Source organism: Salvelinus sp. IW2-2015, unplaced genomic scaffold (assembly GCF_002910315.2).
Source record: "Salvelinus sp. IW2-2015 unplaced genomic scaffold, ASM291031v2 Un_scaffold5072, whole genome shotgun sequence".
Taxonomy (NCBI): domain Eukaryota; kingdom Metazoa; phylum Chordata; class Actinopteri; order Salmoniformes; family Salmonidae; genus Salvelinus; species Salvelinus sp. IW2-2015.
Window position 1 is genome coordinate 17,889 of NW_019946338.1, and position 6,288 is coordinate 24,176.

Here is a 6,288-nt window from a genome sequence, read left to right on the forward strand (position 1 = left end):
AATACCGAGTCGATTCACATTTACTAAACCACTCAGCTCAGACAACAACAGAACGGTATCTGCTGAGCTAATAGGGTCTACACGCTCAATCACCGATTACAAAAGAACCACTCCAAGTACCCACCAGTCGAGGACCTTCTCAGGAACTCGATTTTCTAGCTTTCACTACAGACACGCGCTAAACAACTTTTTTTGCCCGCTTTGAGGACAATCATCACTTAAATAAGTATGCCACTCGACCACTTTATAAACCCCTCTATATACCCCCTAAATACGGTCCCCTCCTCCTATCATATAAAACCGCGCGGGCTACCTTTCCTTATTCACTGAGCCTCACCCCTCTTAGATATAGGTGCGTAACCCTCTAATAACTTTATACCACGTTGTTATTATACCCCCCTGCAAGGCAGTCAAGAGACCACACGATTTTCATCAAACCACAACAACCACCTCTATATATACCCCTCTATATACCCTACTATATACAACGGAGGACGCAAGGACTAATTATGAGTGAAGGCAATCTTCGGCCTGCTAGCTTAATGTCAGAGGGTTATCCACTCATATATAGTATTTTTATCCATCCCACCTCCGTGCTTTGCACGTGCAATAGTGAGAATGAGCCCGCAGGTTTTTTGGTGGCCGGGCTGTGGTCACTCGGTCAACTAGAGTATTGTCCCTCAAAGCGGGGCAAAAACGCTTGCTCATATTAAGACCCCTGCTCTGGAAGCCAAGAACATCCTGGTCTCGACGGGCTGGTTTTCTTTTTGTAATCCGTGATTGGACTGTAGACCTGCACATACCCTTCTTCTGTTATCTATGTAGCTTCCCCTCGACAATATATATCACGACCTCTGATTTTGATCTATCCTGCTATAGCTGAGAGTACTTACCGCCTGTTGATTCTCATTGCGAGACGAGTAATACCGCCTCACATACTTGAGTTTATTGTATTTCCCGGTCACGACTCATATCACTCGAGTCACCCCTTGCCCCTTCGAGTTTAATAAGCCAGTGGCCGTCCTCGTCATATAGCTTCCTCAGCTTTCTACTCACAACGCATAGAATGCTGCCCCGTCCAATTACCTACGCGCTTTTTCCTCAATTTTATATCCTCTCTGGAATGAGGCGCGGGGGGGGTTTCCTTTCTATATTATTCGCGCGCAAATAAGTATTTTTATGCCGTTCGCTGTCGCGCGTATATCGACAATCTGAGCTTCCAAAATGGTCTATAACTTCACTAACTCCTCTTATATACCCCGAACTCGCTCACCGAATCACGCCCTTACTTAGTACTAAATCCCATTGTTGTTTGGCACTATACGTGAACTGCCCGGCATAACACTATATTTAGTACAATCCCGCGCTGTAATATCAGTAAAGCAGTCCTGACAGCTGTTTGATTCCAGCATTTATCCGAGGTCGGCAACCCAGCGTTCTTTAGAAACAAAGACCTGAACACCGGGCCTAGCTTATTATAGTCTCTCTTCTTGATTTTATTGTATTCTGCCTTTAGGACTTAGATCAACACAAACTACATAGTATAGAGTCCGTCGATGTACAGCCCTTTTCACGATAGGTGGCCGGGCGGGGAACGGCGTCATAATAAGTACGTCGCGGCAATAACTTATGTAACGCTATAACAATGGTCTAGTGTTTTTTCCCAGCCCTGCGTTTTAATAGAGCACCAAATGCGATATCTTGATGAATTTAGGAGTTTTTGTCTTTTACCTGAGTATATTCCAGCCTTTCGATTGTATCACACAATCCACTCCAAGCTTATCGAATGATAACCTGCAGCTCCCTCATAAGGGGTGTGTGGTTTTCCAGATACCTTACCAACTCTAGTAGTATTATCCAGATCAATGTCTTACAGCTGTATCCACAGGGCCAATCGAGTGTTGCTCTCGCTATGAGGGTGAGCACAATGTATACGGCTGTGATTATGATCTTTAGCATTCCGCAGACAAACAACATACTAACCGCTGTATGGTAGGAGAAGTCAAAATGACGGAGGAGAGACAGGGATTATGAAGGTGTGTGAGATAGAGGTAAGTGTAGGAGTACATCTATAGGGTGAGGATACAGTAAGCTATGAGTGAGGTGGTTTTATATGAGTTATATAGTGATTAGGATGGATGGGTAACATAGAGGGTGCACCACTTCAGGCTTAATCATCTAGTATAGTGTGCTACAATTAGAAGCGCAGTGATTCATACTCTACACGGCGGTCACCACCTAGATGGTGCGTATTTACCATGAGGAAAAGAGTGTTGTATTATTTTAGTCCGAGCGGGTCGTATAATATATGGCGGTAATAGAAATAGAGAAGGAGCCGGGATGACTGATGAGCACTGGGTTGCATACTCAGAAGGACTGTCTCAGTATATTTAGAGCGGTCCGGTATAGATAGGTATAGGGTATATAGAGCGCGCATAGTATTATATCGACGTGGAAGAGAGATGCAACTGATTGCATAATGCACGCGTGGTAATATATGAGTGGCTCTCTTTTGAGGAGCCGTAGCTACTCAGTAGCATCGGGGATATAAGTATGGTCTATTCACTTACCGTAGTGATCTATTAGTTAGCAAGAGTAAGTAGACTTTGAGAGAGTTGTGCAGTTAAGTGAGGAAATAGGGGCTTAGTGAGTAGTGATGGATGCAGAGCTAGAGATGTGCGGCTGATAACTGCCGAAGGGGGCTATTAGAAATCCGAGCAGGGGATAGATACGTGAGCCGACGTGGTATTCACCATTTAGTAGCGGGGAGGTCAGTCGCACAGGGTAGATGATCAGAGCCGCGGTGGTGATATCTAAGGGAATATACATAGAGGGGTGAGTTGTGTAGGTAATAATGGCGAAAAGAGCGACTTGAGATCCGTAGAGTGTGCGAGAGGGAAAGTCATGAGGAGTTGTCATTGGAGTTAGAGGGGAAGAGTTGAATTGAGTATATAGGGTGATACTGTTAAATACGTTAATATATATGAGATAGTGGTCCATACCGATCTAGGAGTGATGTAATAATTATAGAGGGAGTCTGTAGATAAATGGGAGCTACTACGGAGGGTATAGGCCGATGTAATAGAAATATACACGTAAAAAAAAACGAATAAATATAATCAGTGAGTCATATATTTTAGTACCGCAAAGTATTACAATAAGAGAGAGCGATAGGTACAGGGGCCTATCACTATCCGATGTGTTCGAAAGTCACTTAGACGGCGGGGGTATATGAAAAGAGGGGTATCACCTACAGTAAGCCTACTGAGGGCTCATGAGTAAACCTAAAAGGTAGAGTAAGATAAAACCTACCTTAAACCTACTGGCATGACCCTAGATAGAGGAATAGCAGATCGTAATCTGATATATTAGGAGGCGGATATATCACTGAGCAAGGTGTATCTTTAGAGGAGGGTATAAAATACAAGGAGACGTAACATGAGGTAGGGAGCTTACATTGGCAATGACTAGGGGTAGATGATTAGACGAGAGTACTTAACTGTAAGGGGAGTTTACTAAAGGCGTATAACTTAGGTGCAGAGCTAGAGAGTAGTACCATAAAACATGCGGTGTTAATAATAAGAGCGCGTGACTTATGAGGCTATGACATAGAGAGTGAGGATATTCCCTAATAAACGGTGGTAATAACTCATAACGTGTAGCGCATAGAGGGTGGTAATATCAGAGAGAATGCGAACGGCTTTCATGAGAGTGAGATACTGAGTAGATAGGGGTCAAATATACGAGTAAGGCTGTTAGTTACTAGGGCATGATATATCAATAGAGAAGATGGTCAATAATACTAACTGTAACCTAAGAGGGCATCGATTAGAGACGCGGTATATAAGAGAGAAGTTAGGTTTATGGAGGGGTTATATAGAGGGGTACATAGAGGGGTATAAAGAGGAGCGCATTAATCTCAGTAGGGCGTGTTAAGTCTAAGACGGGTGAACAATTAGGACGTGGAGGTATGAATAGGATGTAGAAGTCCATAGCACGGGGTTATATGTAGACGGGTACACACTAAGAGTGGGCATTGAACCTATAGAGAGGTAAGATATATACACCGAGGTACATCTAGAGACGTGTAGTATATGAAGCGTACTATAGAGGCGTATCAATAGAGAAGCGGATCCTGAGGAGGTTTATCATAACCGTACTGTAGGAAACCTCAGACTGGAGCAGCTATGAAGGCGTCATTAGATGAGATACGAGAGCGACAATATAGACTGGTGAGTATTACTAAGGGGCTCACCTTATGACATAGAGGGGCTATAATAGTAAAGAGGGTTTACTAACCTTAGTGAGAGAGATTAACCTAGTGAACTATGTACAGTAGGATACTGAGAGGAGATTATTAATAATCTATGTAACCTGTGAGTAACATCAGATCGGGATCACAATGGATGAGGAAAGGGGAACAATGAAGATATCAGCTTGAGGGGCATAGACAGCATACGAGCAAGATGCTTCACTAAACCTTATTTCCGAACACTAAGTGAGGAAGTGTACTTCTTCACCAGTTGAGGTATACAGAGCAGTACACACTATTGTCGCACAATATCTTTAAATGTAGCACTATATACACTCTACTGTGACACTCCCTACTTAGGCATCATCTTAGCAGAGGAGGAGGATAGAAAAAAGTATGACAGCTTGTTTTGATAACACGTAACTGGTCTGAGCGAAAGATCCCCTACAGCTAGTAGATACAACAACGCTAGAATAGGCATGACCTATGTAGGTAAGAATCACATAAGCTCCAGTTAAATTAATCTGGCTGGTACTTAATGAGGCAGTTATCAACCTAGTACCCGGTCCTATCTGTTATATAGCCTAGGCACATGAGGGAGCGATACGTACTATGAGAGAGGATAGAAAAAACAATAAAACATTTTAAAATCAGCGCACATGCACCTCACCCTATGTATAAGTCATCATACTAGTACATAGATTTCAAAAATATGAATACTGTAACCTATCACTCCACACTTTGAGCATGACAGCAGAATGGAGTAGATCAATAACAAGCTTGTAAGGCACCTATATTACTTGAGCATTGTACCTAATATGTAGAATGTTTCTCTGATTATAGAGTACAGATAAGCTCTTATTATCGACATTACTTTTACGAGAGACTACCAAAAATCTTTCACTGTGATAGCGGTTAACTCCGAACATGTAACGCAGAGGTTCAAACCTATCTGGATGACCTTACAATGAGTATGAGTACAACTTCTTAACCTCGTTAGCCTAACACATCTGCGCACAGACCATCAGGGACGACTCGGAGCAGAACGACTAAACTGGATAGGTAAACACGCTACATGGCATTGACCCTACGCGAAGGCAACAATACCACACCCTACAATCCTGACTCCGGCGAATGAGATGGAGCCTCTTACACATCACCGTGTGACCTCCACCGTGAAGCAGCCTCGAGGCACTGAAGTGTGTCGAGGATAACGGACAACAACAGTGTATAACCTCATGGCCTGGCAGACCCTTAGGAGTAGTAACGTGACAGCTCACCCTATCGCGGTCAACCCTGAGCTGGCATGACCACTAGAGCACAACACGAACGTTCACTGTGACGGAGCGACCTAGATGCAGTAGCGAGTGAGCATATGCTCCTAAGACGTTCACAAACCACACTTCACTCGAAAAACCCTCAGGCATGGACGCATTGACCTGCCTAGTATTTATGTATGACGTAACGCCCCCCATCGGAGACTCACCTCGTAAGGCTACCGTGCGGCCAGTGGATAAGTTAGGAGAGAGACTATCAAGGTAACCTGGCATGACCTAGAGAAGATACCCACGCTGAATCGCTAAGGAGTACTCTCCTCCAGAACCATGAACTCTCAGGCACGAGATATCCACGTGAACTCGGTGACAATATCTGGCAATCGACCATTAATTGAGTAGAATATGACACAGCCATACTAGAGACCTAGGCTTGTGTCAATACACCTAGACACTGATTATATCCGGTGTTACTTTGTTATTAGGTGGAGGAAATTGAACTATGATCTTAAGCAGAGTTATTAACACACGGATACACCCTACTCTTTGGTGAGGCAAATAACGCTGCGCAACGTAATAGACGACGTTTTTACACAAGTATAACTGGGATCAAATTAAACACCACAGCACTGTAACACCTTGAGAATCATTGTGTCAATGATTCTTAAAGAAGAAAGCACCTCACAAACTCAGAATTGTAAAACCTACTGGGCATTGTTGAGTCTAACAAGAGAGAGGTACTCATCATATCTATCTGTCATT